The sequence below is a fragment of the Acanthochromis polyacanthus genome, chromosome 16 (assembly GCF_021347895.1).
Source record: "Acanthochromis polyacanthus isolate Apoly-LR-REF ecotype Palm Island chromosome 16, KAUST_Apoly_ChrSc, whole genome shotgun sequence".
Lineage (NCBI taxonomy): Eukaryota > Metazoa > Chordata > Actinopteri > Pomacentridae > Acanthochromis > Acanthochromis polyacanthus.
The window spans coordinates 22,838,444-22,856,068 of record NC_067128.1 but is presented as its reverse complement, the minus strand read 5'-3'; the positions used below and the strand labels follow the sequence as shown (position 1 = coordinate 22,856,068).

Below are 17,625 nucleotides of genomic sequence, written 5' to 3'. Positions count from 1 at the left end.
TGTTCTTTTTCCACCAAATCATTCTGCCTGTTCTTTTAGCAGTATCACAAACTCTTCTTCACATTCGTGCTTCTCTGTCTGTTTGCTGTTTAATCTTATCTCCTGTGTCAGCTTCAAATTACAAGTCACCAGCCAGCCTAACCTCTGCTAAATCCAACTAAGGGCAACGAACCACAGGGGCCGTGATGGGGCTAAACTAAGAGAAACAGGGGAAGACTCACGTTAGAAGTCCGGGGAACGGGGGACGAGGCGGGGACGGAGCTGATGAGAGCCAGCGGCGGGGCCGCGGCAGGGACAGCAGGGTAGGGAGAACCAGAGCAGACAGGAGGGAGTCCAGAGCAGAGGGGGAGACGGAACAGATGAGGGAATCCAGGACTGGTGGGAGACTGGGCAGACCAGGGAGTCCAGGGCCGGTGGGGAAACGAAGCTTGGCAGACGAATGTCACTCTGGCAGAGAACCGCAAGGAATGACCCAGCGCCGAGCTGTTGGCACAGCCAGGCTTTTTCCACCACTGATAGGGGATTTGGGGCAGCTGCGCTCCTCCGCAGCCACTCTTAATCAGGTGAGGCAGAGCACAGGAGAGGGAGGGGCCATGACACCTACAGTGCCTGTATAACCAGAGTGGCGACAACTGGGGATTTGACGCCATTTTGTTTCCATTCACTCAATATGGGACGCGCAGCGCGAGGTGCACATTCACGAAAACTAGCTATTTCTGAATTGCTTACTGATTTCAAGACATGTTTTGGCCAAAAATTTTACTGCCTTGTTTTGTCTGGATGTCCAAGGTTGGATTATGGCCATTTTTTGTGGAATATTTTCATCTGTGACTAGTTTTGAGCCTTCAAAGGTGAGTTGTGCACAAAAATAATACTGAATTTATGTCTTTATCTGAGGATATCAGAGAACATTTAATTAAATTGTTCAATAAATGCAAGGCAATATTTGTAGTCCAAGATTTGAGTGAATTAGCAGGCCAACTGTACAGGCAGCCACTTACTTTTGGGAATGTCATTAATTTCCTGTCAGTGTTGTTGGACTTGGTTAGATTACTGTTCTGGAGTGTATCGTTTGGCAGAGATGATGGAGGGCAGCTGCTCACCTCAGAGTCTCTTATTTCTCATCAGAGATCAGCAGTAGAAGAAGAGGGTTGACAGATAATCTCACATGACTAATAAAACAACTGGAACGTGCTTGAATTCCTGCTTCTGATTCTTATGAATGGAGCAAACCTACTGAAGTGCTGAACTGTATGGTCTGTGGTAAATTGTGCCTCACGCTGACAGGAATGGGTTTTAGGTATAAAGATATCTCAGCAATCAGAACATTTTTCTGTCTGTGTGAGTCTGTCTGTGTAGCATATGTGCACGGAAGTGCTACACAGTATGTATACCCTTTCTAGTGAAACACACTGTACTGTTTGGATTCTCAAAATATATCCCATAACCCCTTCTTGCTGGCCTTCACCTCCTTCTAATAAATGTCTGAACTTATATGTGCTGTATTATCTGCTCATGGAAAACAACAAGTGAATAAAATCAACTGCTTTTATCTTGGACTAATCTGAAATGAGGATACTTTATCTCACTCTTCTCAAAGTAATTGTTGCTCATACACCTGTCTGAGCACCGCAGTCACTGACCACAGTCTGCAATGTGAGGCATTTAAGGGACATTGGTAAATGTGGTGTCTGTCAATAAGTAAATGTTCAGCTAGTGAGGTGTTTGGCGTGTGACCAGGTGGGGCCAGGTGGGCATGACCAACTGACAATGTCTGTTGCACCAGTGAGACTACTGAAAAAGTTTGTCTGGAGTATTGGTATTTGCAATACTGGCCCTTTACTTGCTATCGGATTGCTGCAATAGTTATCATGGCGTTACCTTATGTCAAAAAGTAGTATGTTAGGACATTGATGGTCTTGCATTGTCAGACCATTCTCTGATCTGAGTGCACCTAATCAACATTTTGCTGTAGCAGGACAAAACAACAGAATGGCTTGTTTGTGTTTCTTAAAACCATTTATAATCTCTTGTGCAGTGCTAAGCCCAGGATGCAGAGATGGTGTCCCTGCAAAATAGTGTGGGGTGACAATTGTTTTTGGTGAAACATTTGCACAGAGGGGGATGAGCCCTGTGTGGTTGGTTACTACTCAGAGGTAAAGCTGTCATGCCCTCCACCTCCACTGCTTAGCTGGCAGCTTTCCCTTCTTTCCCCTTCTCCATGTGGGCTGAGTGTAGAGTACGTGTGCTTGGTCCTGCCTAGGTGTGACTGGATAATCAGCTTAGCAAGGACACCTGCAGCAGGGAGTGGTTCACCTCCCAATAATCGCCACCTGCTATAAAAGAAGGGCTCAATTCACCATTCAACGCCAGACCATTGCACTGCATTCTCTTAGTCAACTCAGGCCAGCTCCAGTTCAGTTTGTGCTCTGTTACTTTGCTCGCACTCACCTCTGTTCTCCTGTTTAGATCTCTGTGCCGCTCCCCGTTGAAGTTCTGTCTCAGAGACGGCTACATTCCCTACTCATCTGGATTCCGGTCCTCTGTACCCACTCTCTGAACACGCCATTCCTCTGAAGACACACATTTCTGAATTCCTGCAGCCACGCCACGCTCCTCCTCAGTCTGCATTGTCCTGACCACTCTGTCCTTACTGCTGTCAGCTAAGATGTTAGTTTCGCTTTTTTTCCCCTGGAGATTATTTGCGCTTGTATAGTTACTAGAGGTGTAAAGATAAACCGATACGAATTGATAATCTATTCTCACCTTTAGAGATATGAATACATCGATCGGCGTGTCTCTGGATCAATCTATATCTGCTGTGGACCGGCCGATGTCCATTTAAAAACATATGAATCGGTTTATTTGAGCTCTCCTACTAAAGATGGCCGCCCAAGTCTTGCGAGACTCTCGCGGTGACGTATTACGAGAGTTTTGTTCTTGTAGCATGTTAGCGGGTAACACACACAACAGCATGGCTGATAGCACCAAAACAAATTACAGTGCACCCTCAAATCTCAAATCGAAAGTTTGGAAGATCTTTGGATTTTTCAAGAAGGATGGAAAGTTAGATAAAAGTCTGGCCATTTGTAAAGTGTGTAAAGCAGCGATTAAGTACACCGGGAGCACCACTAATCTTAGCACTCATCTGTTGAGATGGCACGGAGACGTCTACGCGGATGACCAGGGATCTGTGGACGCTACTGCTACCAAAGCTAGCGTGAGCAACAACTCAAAACACCTGAAACTTTATGCCCAGTTTGCTTAGGGCTCTCTATATTATTATTGTTACCTGAGCAAACAGCACTACAAAAACAAAGTTGTCGGAAGTATTTTGTTTTCATCCTCCTTTGTATGTTTTTTTATCTACTTTGTGCTATTTGTAAACACTGAATAGTTATAAGTGTTGAAAAGCACTATTGCACTGAAGTGGTCAATGTTAATATTTTTTCAGTCTGTTTGTTTGAAAAATAAACAATGACATTGTTCTGACCTCATACATTTCTTTCATTTTTTTCACCGCAAACAGATTTAAAGTGCATCGCATCGAATTGTAATGTATTAAAATGCATCCTTGGTGAATCATATCATAAGACATGTATCTAGATTCGGATCGGATCGCCACCTAAGAGAGAGATACACACCCCTAATAATTGCTTTTGTATTGTTTGTGCTTAATGTTAAACTCATGAGTCTCATGTCAGTATAGTGTGTGTGTGTTCTGTCTCCTTATGCAATGTTTGTATCTCAGGGTAATTACTCCCCCAAGGAATGCAGTGGAGTTATGTGACAATCGGCGTACGTTTGTTCTATCATCTGTGTGCAATATTACTGAAAAATGGACTGATTTGGAAGACATTTTCAGGGCAGGTCAGAAATGACACAAAGACCATCTCATTAGATTTTGGCAGTGATGTGGCTTATAGTCTGGATCCATTGATTTATTAAAGATTTCTATATTTTTGCCAGATAGCAGCATGGCGTCACAGTAACTATGACTACAAGTGAACACTATGTCAGCTGCCTGCTGACAATCACATGGTTGCGATCCTACTACAAATCCACCGCTGCAGACTTATCAGAAGTTATCCATCAGAAATTATACTAGGAACAGTTGATTAAATTGTGGGGGTGTTTCCAAGTAACATCAATTCCCGCTGCCCGATACATAGACTATATTGCCAAAAGTATTCGCTCGCCCATCCAAATAATCAAAATCAGGTGTTCCAATTACTTCCATGGCCTCAGGTGTATAAAATCAAGCACCTAGGCATGCAGACTGCTTTTGCAAACATTTGTCAAAGAATGGGTCGCTCTCAGGAGCTCAGGGAATTCCAGCATGGAACTGTGATAGGATACCACCTGTGCAAAAAATCCAGTTGTGACATTTCCTCGCTCCTAAATATTCCACAGTCAACTGTCAGCTGTATTATAAGAAAGTGGAAGTGTGTGGAAACGACAGCAACTCAGCCACCAAGTGGTAGGCCACGTAAACTGATGGAGTGGGATTAGCGAATGCTGAGGCGCATAGTGCCAAGAGGTCGCCAACTTTCTGCAGAGTCAATCGCTACAGACCTTCAATCTTTATGTGGTCTTCAGATTAGCTCAAGAACAGTGCGCAGAGAGCTTCATAGAATGGGTTTCTATGGCTGAGCAGCTGCATCCAAGACATACATCACCAAGTGCAATACAAAGCATGGGATGCAGTGGGGTAAAGCACGCCGCCACTGGACTCTAGAGCAGTGGGGACACCTTCTCTGGAGTGACCAATCGTGCTTCTCCATCTGGCAATCTGATGGACAAGTCTGGGTTTGGTGGTTGCCAGGAGAATGATACTTGTCGGACTGCATTGTGCCAAGCGTACAGTTTGGTGAAGGGGGGATTATGGTGTGGGGTTGTTTTTCAGGAGCTGGGCTTGGCTCCTTAGTTCCAGTGAAAGGAACTCTGAATGCTTCAGCATACCAAGACATTTTGGACAATTCCATGTTCCCAACTTTGTGGGAAGAGTTTGGAGCTGGCCCCACAATACAAAGCAAGAGGGTATATTAAGAGAGTTTGCGAAAGGAGGAGAGAGAGAGAGATTTGTTTGACATTGTTTTTGATGATTGCTGTAACGGTCCCCATTTGGGGATGGGTGACCAAAAAAAATCTAAAAAGCATCTTAAGGCAGTCACACGCAAAAATGAATGAGAAAGACTACATAGTAGCCTAACATCTATGGTGTACACAGAGGAACACATATTTACACACAGATGTTTGGCTTAACTTGATCTCCTGTCACAGCTTCTCTTGGGAAAGTAAACAATTTCATACAGCCATCTCACAGATCAGCTCCAGTTCCAAACATATCCTCTGTCCAGTCACAACACGCCTTCTTCAATCAGCTCACATTTATTTCCCTCCTGTGCTCCTCAATGGGCCTTTATGGACCATTTTCATTGCACAAAACCCACCTTTGTCCAGCACAGCCCCTTTCTGGAAGATTCAATCTACATTTTTTTGCACAGAAATTCTTTGATGTGTGGATGTTTCCACTGGAATCAACATAGTTCAGGGCAACCAAACAACTTTCCATGCAAGCGGGGTCACAGGCCCTGTGCTGTTTTGTATATTATGTAATTCAGCCTGTCAGTTGGGGGAAATAGATGGGAGTAAAATCTTCAAATGTAATAAATCTAGCAGAAGTGAGATAACATATGTTTAACTCTGCTGTTGCAATCCACCGCTGACACTTCACCTAGGTAGAAGTAAAAAAATAATCACACATCTTGTCACAAGAGGTGTCTGTCCTCAGTTTCATAACACTAGTTATATTTGATTCAACAGTTACAAATAAGAGACCGACCAAGCATTGCTTTGAAGTTATTTTTTAATCAGTACAATTTCCCTTTATGTGAAAATGTCCTAAAGAGGAAGACTTATGTAAAACCATGACAAATACACTGATTTGCATCACCCGGGTCATCAAAACCCACTCCACAGGCTGAAAAAGAGCAAAAGGAAGAAAGAAAAATATGTGCTTAACTGCTCTTATCTAAGTAGGCAATTTATGCCATCTTAGAATGAGAGGATGTAAAATTTTTATTGTTTCTTAAGTGTGGCCGCATTGGTTTAGCATCTTTTTCTGATTGCCTTTCAGGTAAAGGTATTTCTCAGCTTTTATAATTGGACTAGAGGACAGGAAAACAGCTGGGTACGTTTACTGGTAATTAACACATTGAATCTGAAAAGACTCCCAAAACACCACATTATCAAACTAACAAACAATTAAATTAAATCTATTGTTCTTTGTATCGTTTCTAACGGAGAAGTCCCGATAAGTCAGCAATGGTCAAGTTGTAGTAGGATTGCAATCATGCGATTGTCAGCAGGCAGCTGACGTAGTGTTCACTTGTTGTCAAAGTTACAGTGATGCTGTGCCGCTATCTGGCAATGATACAGAAATCTTTAGCAAATCTGTGAATCCAGACTATACTGTGTGTGAACAATGAAAAAAAGAATGGCACTAAGCACATTTATTTTATTTATTTATTTATTTATTTATTTTACAATTTCTGTCATATACTACCCCATCATCATGTTTTAAATACCCCCAGAATCCAAATATCTCCCCTATACGCAATTAACCCGAGGCCTCTCCCGTCACTATCTTCTGGTGAGATGCATGTATAAACACACCAAAAAAAATTCTAAACAGATTTTCTTTCCTTGATGTAAAGGCCAATATAAAAAAGTAATGCAAGATCTGGATAGACTACACAATTCTTAATTAAAAAAAACAACAACTGTATGCCCTGTTTGACTTTTTACTCACTTCATTATTTCATTCTGTCAGGCAAGCAAGAGTACTTTAAAGTGGTTCACTGGAAGTGGATCTTTGCATTGTTCTGGATGTTAGAGAAAATGAACAAACTCAGCAATACAAACAAGGTAAAGACCAAAACAGTTACACACTAGCAGACAGAGGCTGCTTAATTTTTAGAGTTGACTGTCAGTTTTAGCAAAACTTTAGCAATGACTGTTCTTCACTGCTAACTGAATTTTGCTTGCTAGAGCTTTATTGGATTATATTCCTTGGACTCATTATGCAGACAGTTGAGGAATTTAAAGAAACTAAATTACTACGTAAGTGCATGTATAGATGGAGTAAGTCAAGTGGCCAGATTAGAAATACAGAAATATCAAAGGAGATTTATTTCACTATTTATCTGCTTACTAAGGTCTGCCATCCACAGATGACCCTACATGTGTCATACTGTGCATGTGAGACAGATACTGCTAGAGGTAGGCACAAGAACTCAGATAAAGACATATTGTACAAGTTTATTAAAAAGCCATTCCAGGCATAACTGGGTTTGGTGAGTATCAGTGGCTAGTCTTATGTAAGCTAGCACCTGAAATCCTTCAAGCATGCAAGAAATGCAGTATGTGATCAGGTGCTGCAAGAGCACCGCCTCATCTGAGCTCTTTGAACAGTAAGACCTCCAGACTAAAATGAGTGATCTGGGACAACTAGAGTTCTGAAGCTGGTAAATGCCCCAAGGTTTGATTACAAAACTGTGTATTCTCCTTATCCTACCACTTTATTTTGAAAGCATTTCCTACTTATTTTAGCTACATTAGTGACAGATCACAGCCCCAGTTACAGACATTTATATCCAAAAAGTCCAAGAAGATCTTATATCCTGTGTTTTCAGGATAAATCTAGTAATTTGTGGCAAATAGAATCAGGTTTTTCTAATCTCATATCTTGACTACAAACAAAAAAGTTTAAGTTGTAGCCTGTGTGTCTTAAATCATGACAAATTTTAAATGTATGTAATCACAAGACTGCAAGAGGTTGCCTGTCACAAGAACAGATTGGACTTGAGCCGAGAACCGCACTACCGAGGCAGAGGTGGAGTTTGGAAGAGATTTATTGCTACTGAGGAAGGTGAATATGGGAAATGGCTGTGTGGCTAGAGAGTTGGGAGGGAATGGGAGTGGTCCGGTTGGTCTTGTGTTCGGCCAGTAATCAGTGGTGGTTCGGTTGGTCCTGAGTTCGGCCGGGGATTGGCGGCGGTAGGATCTGACGAGGCGGGGTGAGCAGAGTGTGAAGAACAACAAGTGGAGCTGGACAGGGGGTTCGTTCTGAGGAGAGGGCTCACGGCAGGAGCTGGCCGGAGATCTTGGGTCCAGAACCAGTCTTGAGGGAGTCGGGGGATCCAGAGACGTCTCGGAGGGAAGGAGGGATCCAGGCAGGGTTCAGAGGGGAGCTCAGTCCAGAGCGGGTTCAGCTGGCTGCTGCGACCAGTCCCGGGCAGCTGGTTCTGTCAAGGCAGGGAGGAGAAGCAGAGTTAACTAGTCACAAAATCACAGAAACATGAAGGCTAGAGAGAGTACTGACTGCATGAGTCGTATACAACAATCTGACAACGAGTAGAGAGTTCAGCCGGTCTTTTAACTGCATAGGTGATTAATGGAATGGGATCCAGCTGCCCAAGTACTGGAGAGGTGGTTGATTATCAATCGCAGCCAGCTGTGACTGCTTGGCTCTGGACCTGCTGAAAGGAGGGAGAGAGGGGGAGCTGGAGGAAGAGAGAACGGGAAAGAGAGACAGGTAGGGAGGGGTCTTGGGTGTCAGATGAGGGGAGAGCCCTGACATTGCCAGTGTTATTGTAAAAGCACTGAAAAGGGGAGTAATGAGTGAAGAATGCATGGAAACAAACTTTCCTCAGCCACGTGTAATGACTGACTAAAACTTAACCAACACAGCAACACAACTGACAAGACAAATCAAACATGATAGCCAGGTAAAATGACTATCCTTTAAAACACAAAGTATTGCAGTTTACAGTATGGCTCCTAGCCCCTTGTTGGACGTGTCTGTATGTAGGACAAACGGCTGGGAAAAATCTGGAAAAGTCAGAACAGGTGGGTGACAAGACAGTCTAAAAGTTGCTCTAAAACTTGTTGGTGTGAGCCTGTCCACTCAATGGGAGTGTGAGGTGGCACCACTTTCGCATTTTCTTTCTTGTACAGCCTCCTCCCTTGTGGCTGTGGGTTTTCTGTGGGGGCAGATCCCTTAGCTCATAAAGGGGGCGAGCAATGTGAGAAAAGATATGTATACGTATATAGTCCCATAATTTGTCTCAACTCACCCACTGTTTTTGGTTGTTTTTCTTTCAGGACTCTGACTGACGGTAGCAGTGTCAACAGGATGTATTTTGTTCCACTGTGCTGATACTGTTCTCCCTAGGTAGCGGATTTCAGTTTTGAATAATTCACATTTGCTTGGTTTTAGTTTGATCCCATACTGCCTCAGTCTCTGTAACACTTTTCTTATATCATTCACGTGACTTGTAATTGTTTTGCTATACACGAGAGTGTCGTCTAACTATGGGACACATATTTTGTCTCAGATGCCCTCTAAACACTCCACCATACAACACTGGAAAGCTGCTGGGGCATTGATAAGCCCAAAAGGGATCCTGGCTCATTTCTACAGGCCCCATGTTGTCACGAATGCTGTCAGATGTTTAACATCGTGTTTCCTCCAAGACCAAAGTATAGGATGAGCATAATTTTTCTATCCACCCCTGTGCTACGAGATCCATCAGGTAGTCATTCATTTCTTCATTTAAGGGCTTAGGAATTGACATATAGGTTTGTACAACAGGCTCAGGTTCTTTCAATGCAATTTTCAAATGAAGCTTCTCAACACAATCTATGTCATTATCTGAGTGGGAGAAAGACTCCTCCCTCAACATCTCACAAACAACCTGCCTCTGGTTCTCATCTAAGTGGCTGAGATCAATTGGGGGTCCCATGGCTCTGCACTTACTTCATGATCTTTAGTGTTTTGGACCCGAATAGTGTTTACATCAACAGGTGAGTGTGCTTCGTTAGCAGCCCTGACTGGTAACATGATGTCATGCTCAGTAGGGTTTTGGACACTGTCTTTTTCTTTAACTTAGAGAAAGCCATATTAACTGTTTTTATTAGTTTTTCCCTATCTTCATTTTTTGTCTGTTTGTTCTGGCTGTTAATAACAACATGTTCAATAACATTGAAGCCAATAATTGGGCAGGGCTGCTTGCTACCTTTTATGACTAACATAAGGACATGAAACTCCTCTGTATCAGCTGCTAGCCTAAAGGTCACGTGTACCCACCCCACATATGGAATATCTGTACCATCAGCTACCTCAATCTATCTGCAAGAGAGAATCGGGTTTGATTATCTCCGTTATGTCTCTCAGTTTGATGTCAGGGAAATGGTTTACCTCATCAATTGCAGAAACCTGTGAGCCAGTATTAGAGAGTACTTTGAACTGAACTGCTACCTACAACTTTCGTTGTAGTTCAGGAGACATTTTTTGCCCACCAGTTCAGTCACTGTTGAATGTTCCTTTGGCAGAATGTGTCTTTTTTGTTAGTCATAGTCTTGCATGAAAGTTATTCTTGTGCTTTCACCTCTGGGTGTGTGAAGAGTTTACAGTTGTTATATTGTGACCAGTGACTAGTCTGAAATTTCCTAGAGCAATAAAATGCAATTTTGCACCCTGAGCACTGCTGAAACTTCTGATGTCTCTGTTCTTCACCACAGCTGGTACATTTGTGGGACCCTTTAGATGATCTGGTCACTCCCTGTCTCTTGGGATCAGTTGGTCTTCATTTAAAGATCTCTCCCTCACGGTGTTGATTTGTCCTCTGTATACTCTGCATCCGGCCCGGAAGTGCTCACTACTCTTACACCTGTGGTGGTTGGCTGCTCCATAATTTCCAAACTCTTTGATATACAGTTTTGGAGAAGTCTCTGTCTTATGGATGGACTCCCTGATTTGTGATACCTCTGCCTTGAGATCTTTTAACAGTACTATGTCGGCTTTAATTTCAGAACATCTGGAGGGAGCGTGGCAATGCTTTGTCGGTTGCACATTTTTGTTTTCGACTTACATCACTAGACTGGACAGCATGGATGCCAGTGTGCTGTTATGATACAGTCTGCCTCTTTTCATATTTTCTCTCTTTTTCATGGGCAGAAGCCATATTTAGCTTCTCAAAGAGCAATTTGTCTGTGGTAGTCAGTTGCAACAGGTAAGGCTAGAGGTCAGTTTATATTTTGTTATTTTGTAGGCCTGTGAGTACGGTGTGCATTAACATGTTCTGCACCAGTGCAGGGTCATACTAGACTCCTGTGATGCAAACAAGAAATGCTTTTACAATAGTATCTTGGACATAAATCATAACAGAATGACAATTACTGTATTGAGACCACTGCAACTGACAACAAACATGAATGAAATCCAAATGAATTCTGAAATAAATTGGATGCCTTCAATTATCAGAATTCAGTTATCAGATTTTGAAAAATAATCCAAATGAGGACACTAAATCTTACTCTACAGCTGATAATACACATTATCCATACTGATGATACTACAGATATTAAGAATCCATCACATTATCAGGTTTAGTTTCTGTTAAATGAGTATAATGAATGATAATCTGGCTACTGCACCCACTGGAAGAATGTCCCTCAGAGCAGGCCCCACCGGCCTATAAGAATGGGAATGATTTGTACTGATCATGGGCCATTTAATAAGTGAATATTACCTGGATGAGGTGAAGGAACGATTTGTAGTAGGATCAGCAGGCAGCTGAGTAAGTGTTCACTGTAGTCACAGTTACAGTGATGCTGTGCCGCTATCAATAATACAGAAATCATGAACAAATCCATGGATCCAGACTATAAGCTGCATCACTACCAAAATCTAATCAATTGGTCCTTGTATCATTTCTGACCTTCCCTGAAAATTTCATCCAAATCCATATGTCTGTTTTGAGTAATGTTGCTAACAGACAAACCAACGCTAATAGTCACATAACTCTGCCGTTCCTTGTTGGAGTAATAACAGTTCAATGGGCCATTACTGCTGCCAACCAGACTAAATCAATAAAGTGGCTTAAAAAGACATTCTTGATTGAAGTTGAAAAGTCATTGTTCTTGGTAAAATGTATCATGGATAACTGTGCTTTTCCTTCTTCTGGGTTTTCTTTTGTTGGATGATGTGTCTCTCTGAGTTATCCGGAGTCACATATGTTTAAGAAAAAAGCTGTTTCTGTCAGAGCTCCCTTCTCACCCCCTATCTTTCCCATCTAGCATCCCAAATACCTTTATCCCCATCTCTCTCCCTCTTTTTCCTCTCTCCCTCACTCCTGCTCCTGTGTTTCTTCCTTCTCCTCTCTCTTTCCTTTTCTCTCTCTCCATCCAGCAGTAAGCCGAGCACAGCCAAGCTGTACCTACTCAGGTAATCGGCTGATTCGCGGGGAGCCTGGACAGCTGAAGCACATGCCACTAATCATCTGCCTCAGTACAAAAGACCAGCTCACATCTCCATTCTTCGCCAGATTGTTGAACTAGACTTACTTGTCAGTACTTTCTAGCCACCCCTAAGGTACGTTGCACGTTTTTGGAGGTTCTAACATTTCTGTTTTTCTGTCGTGCCCAGATTCCAGCTGTCTGGGCTCTCACCTGCTCCATTCCCTTTGGACAACCCCAGAACCCATTCAGTGCACTTCTTTCCCCTCTGGACTCCCGACTCTCCTCATACTGCATCTGTCTCCCCTCCAGTCTCCCTCCTTCATCTGCCTCTGACCACCAGGGATTCATCCACCTGCCATATTCATTCCCTACAATAAAGACAGTTTCATTCACCCAGCTCTGGTTGTGTGATTCTCTGCCCGGGTCCACACCCCTTGAAACCGTGACAGTTTCTTGTTTGTCTCCTTTGAGATGATGACAATCTCAGATAACTCAGCCACGATAAAACTGGGGAAATTAAATTCTTAAAGAATCCTATTGCTCACGAATACTTAGTTACATTTTGCTTTTGATCCTACTCAAAATTTAATGTCCTCTCCAGACCCAATATATGGGCCACACTACACCATGATGTCACTAAGCAACAATCAGACAGCTCATGTTTGTCTTCTGTCAGATTGTACTGTAAACTCAAGGGTCCTTCCTTTCAATATGTGGCTTCTGTGGTGGGCTACTGCCCATAATAACAGACATGGTAATGGCTAAGCAACCACAGAAAGACTTGGGCACGCATGCATGTGTGTGTGTTGTAACATGCAGATTGTATTTCACACGTAACAAGAAGCTGCATACCTATGAAGCAACGTATGCACGCCTGTCTATCACTGTTTGACAAATGCTGTTACATGCTCACACACGCGCATGGTCGCAATTTGTGATTGTACACAATAGAAAGTTGATCTGCACCGTGCGCAGCACTCTGCGTAACATGAGCGTGTCGTGTTGTTGGGTTTAAAACCTGTAAAACACAGACAGCACAAGGAAGAAGAGACAGTACTCGAGCTCTTGTATTTTACTTGCCGCAAGGGGAGAGAGACACCGCAGCATCAGCCGCCCAACTCCAAAGAGCCTGTGTCTCCCCTGTGTCTTTTTGTTTCAGACAGGAATGTAACATAGAGGGTGGTACTATGACTCAGCATGAGATGACAATGGGAAAAACCTTCTTCACAAGCAGTAAGATATTAGCAGAAAAACCTTCAGAGGCAGACGTGGTATTCGCGTCTGCTTGCCTTGTTATCTAGAAGGCCTCTAGTTCTGGTTGCCTCTCGGTATGTGCTGTGTCTACATGTCTCTGCCATAGGGTACAAAGTACACGTAGAATCATGGTTTAAAATATACAGAGAGTCATGGTTCAAAAGGCACACAGGTTTCACAGTCACTCAATGATAAATTAATGATAATCTAAAAGCAAGTATTCTATTCTAAGGATTCTAAGTATAAGCATAATTCTTCTAACACGTGTAGTTGACCTTTTCATTTTAGTCAGCCAGGGGAGGCAGCAGTGAGCGATACTTTGCCTGGTGGAAAAGAAGAAGAAGACGAAGAAGAGTCTCGCTGACCATAGATATGTACAAACACTAGATGTCTCAAGACGGAGTCTGCGGCGTCGTCACTTGGCGGCCATCTTAGGACAGGGGACTGCTCTGGCGCACTGTACTGTAGTCAATGGTAAGGTGGATGATTTCCTCACTTTAACACTCACAACTCGCTCAATTCTTGATTGATTTACAAACGGTTTAGTTTATTACAAACCTTATTAACGTGGCTATGATTCGGGCTCAATTCCGAAATCGCAGCTTTTCGTTTTGAAAAATGCGGCATAGTTGTGTGTCTTTTCTGCCTGGCTACTCACATTGAAGATGGTGTTACTCACAATCTGATTTTCAGTTATTAGGTTTTCCTGAGACCAACGTTTTTTGAGAACCGAATCTTTAGGCGAAATTACATTCTTTGTGGTTGTGGTTGTATTTATTTGCTTGTTAAGAGGCTTTGATTGAGACCTTAGACTTATTGTTTGTATACATCTATGCCTGGATTAGTTAGCCTGCAGCCGAAATGCATTGTGGGTAATGTAGGCACCAGGTTCATGAAAAGAAAAGACAACATCTCTGTTTGTTGTGCATTGATTTTGGTTGAGCTTTGTTTTTATCTGTGCATTAGAAAGCTGATAGTAATAAAGAAGTGCAATGCTAAATAATAAAATTACATTTACATCCATTTATGCTGAAAAAAGATATCTGTGTTCATTATTATATGAATTCAATGGTTTTAATTATTCTTATGTAAGCAGTAAAAGAAGTACATCTCTGACGTTTATAACAAACTAAGCTGTTCTAAAATCGGTTGAAAATTGAGCAATCTACAGTGATTTTAAAATCCATGCTCCATTGACTTTAATGTTATGAGTGATCGAGCAGCCCTGTCCCAAGATGGCCGCCATGTGGCGACGTCACTCCCCATAGGCTGACAGCGCTCATGAGCCATCTAGTGTTTGTATATATCTATGTCGCTGACAACTAGAGCTTCCGGAGTCGGACTGTTATCGGCAGTGGAAACACAGGTAAGAGTGTGTGCCTGCTAAATAGAAGGAAATGTGTTACTGTTGTGTCATGAGCACCTGGCTGATGTGGGCACAAGGTTTGTTTCTGTTGCCTTTCATGTGATGTTGAACGGCTGTTTCCAGCTAGCGCGAGCGCTAATTAGCATTAGCTGGCCAGTCACGATTAGCTCCTGTGTTCAACTGGAAGCAAAACAAACATACAGCTAGGCTCAACATATGCAGGCTTTCGGCTCCGAGTCGACCAAACCGAAAAGCGCAGTGTAAGTTAACTGGTACTACGATCGTGGTTATCAACTTGATTTGTCTATGAAGGCTCATTCAGAGTTAACAGACTGAGTTTTCACTAAACCTGCTTTGTGAAACGGGTCCCTGGTTATGAGTTAAGCATAAGTTACCGCGGTCATATAGCCATGTTAAAAGAGAGCCAGCCTCGTGCCTTTGTTCAAGATTAAGTGGTGTTCCGATCAACTGGTGATATTCAGTGAGCGAGGCAGCTGTTACAACCATAGACATAATAAAGAGTAGACACCGCTCGGGGTGCTGCGCAGCGAGAAATACGGCCACCATCTTGGTCCGGTCACCCACCCCACTCAGCGCTGTTTGACAGCGCATTTGATCCATCTTAACTCTGAATATTAAACCGATTTTCACGCGTTTTTTATTTTTATTTTTTTGCTGCAAACGTCATACATGTAGCTATGACACAGGACAAATGGTTTGGCGTATTTTAATATTCATAGCGGGATTAACAGTAATAGAATATTCTGATATTAAGCTCGACTGTAGAAAGGTATTTTGCAAACACTGTAACCACACACACACTAATACACACGTGGACAAAATTGTTGGTACCCCTCAGTTAAAGAAGGAAAAACCCACAATTCTCACTGAAATCACTTGAAACTCACAAAAGTAACAATAAATAAAAATTTATTGAAAATTAAATAATCAAAATCAGCCATCACTTTTGAATTGTTGATTAACATAATTATTTAAAAAAACAAACTAATGAAATAGGGCTGGACAAAAATGATGGTACCCATAACTTAATATTTTGTTGCACAACCTTTTGAGGCAATCACTGCAATTAAACGATTTCTGTATTTGTCAATGAGCGTTCTGCAGCTGTCAACAGGTATTTTGGCCCACTCCTCATGAGCAAACAGCTCCAGTTGTCTCAGGTTTGATGGGTGTCTTCTCCAAATGGCATGTTTCAGCTCCTTCCACATATGTTCAATGGGATTCAGATCTGGGCTCATAGAAGGCCACTTTAGAATAGTCCAACGCTTTTCTCTCAGCCATTCATGGGTGTTTTTGGCTGTGTGTTTTGGATCGTTGTCCTGTTGGAAGACCCATGACCTGCGACTGAGACCAAGCTTTCTGACACTAGGCAGCACATTTCTCTCCAGAATGCCTTGATAGTCTTCAGATTTCATCGTACCTTGGACACTTTCAAGACACCCTGTGCCAGATGCAGCAAAGCAGCCCCAAAACATTACTGAGCCTCCTCCATGTTTCACCGTAGGGACAGTGTTCTTTTCTTCGTATGCTTGGTTTTTGAGTCTATGAACATAGAGTTGATATGCCTTACCAAAAAGCTCCAGTTTGGTCTCATCTGTCCAAAGGACAGTCTCCCAGAAGCTTTGTGGCTTGTCAACATGCATTTTTGCAAATTCCAGTCTGGCTTTTTTATGAGTTTTTTTCAGCAGTGGTGTCCTCCTTGGTCGTCTCCCATGAAGTCCACTTTGGCTCAAACAACGACGAATGGTGCGATCTGACACTGATGTACCTTGGCCTTGGAGTTCACCTTTAATTTCTTTGGAGGTTGCTCTGGGCTCTTTGGATACAATTCCAACGATCCATCTCTTCAATTTGTCATCAATTTTCCTCTTGCGGCCACGTCCAGGGAGGTTGGCTACTGTCCCGTGGGTCTTGAACTTCTGAATAATATGAGCCACTGTTGTCACAGGAACTTCAAGCTGTTTAGAGATGGTCTTATAGCCTTTACCTTTAAGATGTTTGTCTATAATTTTTTTCGGATGTCCTGGGACAATTCTCTCCTTCGCTTTCTGTTGTCCATGTTCAGTGTGGTACACACCTTTTCACCAAACAGCAGGGTGACTACTTGTCTCCCTTTAAATAGGCAGACTGACTGATTATGAGTTTGGAAACACCTGTGATGTCAATTAAATGACACACCTGAGTTAATCATGTCACTCTGGTCAAATAGTTTTCAATCTTTTATAGAGGTACCATCATTTTTGTCCAGGCCTGTTTCATTAGTTTGTTTTTTTAAATAATTATGTTAATCAACAATTCAAAAGTAATGGCTGTTTTTGATTATTTAATTTTCAATAAATTTTTATTTATTGTTACTTTTGTGAGTTTCAAGTGATTTCAGTGAGAATTGTGGGTTTTTTCTTCTTTAACTGAGGGGTACCAACAATTTTGTCCACGTGTGTATATGTTAGAGAAGCAGATAATGGCAGTAAAGTCAATTATTTTAATAATTTTAAGAGACAATATATGATTACGCTATATATATATATATTTACATATATAAACAAAATACTGACTAATGAACACATATTTCTAAATAAAACAATATATATATATATAATCATTTTCTGAATTATATTGATAGTCTGTATGATTTATATAATAGTTTTCTCTGATAACTTGATTATATTAATACTCCA

At 42.1% G+C, this 17,625-nt stretch overlaps 1 long non-coding RNA gene across 1 annotated transcript in view; it reads right to left on the bottom strand.

Moving 5' to 3' along the window:
* The window catches only part of LOC127537763 (uncharacterized), a 114,580-nt gene extending 97,228 nt beyond the window's left edge, over nt 1-17,352 (bottom strand). Inside the window, exon 1 of the long non-coding RNA XR_007947587.1 lies at nt 16,368-17,352. This is a non-coding gene — a long non-coding RNA (uncharacterized LOC127537763). The remainder of the gene's footprint in view (nt 1-16,367) is intronic.
* Nucleotides 17,353-17,625: the final 273 nt, after the last annotated feature.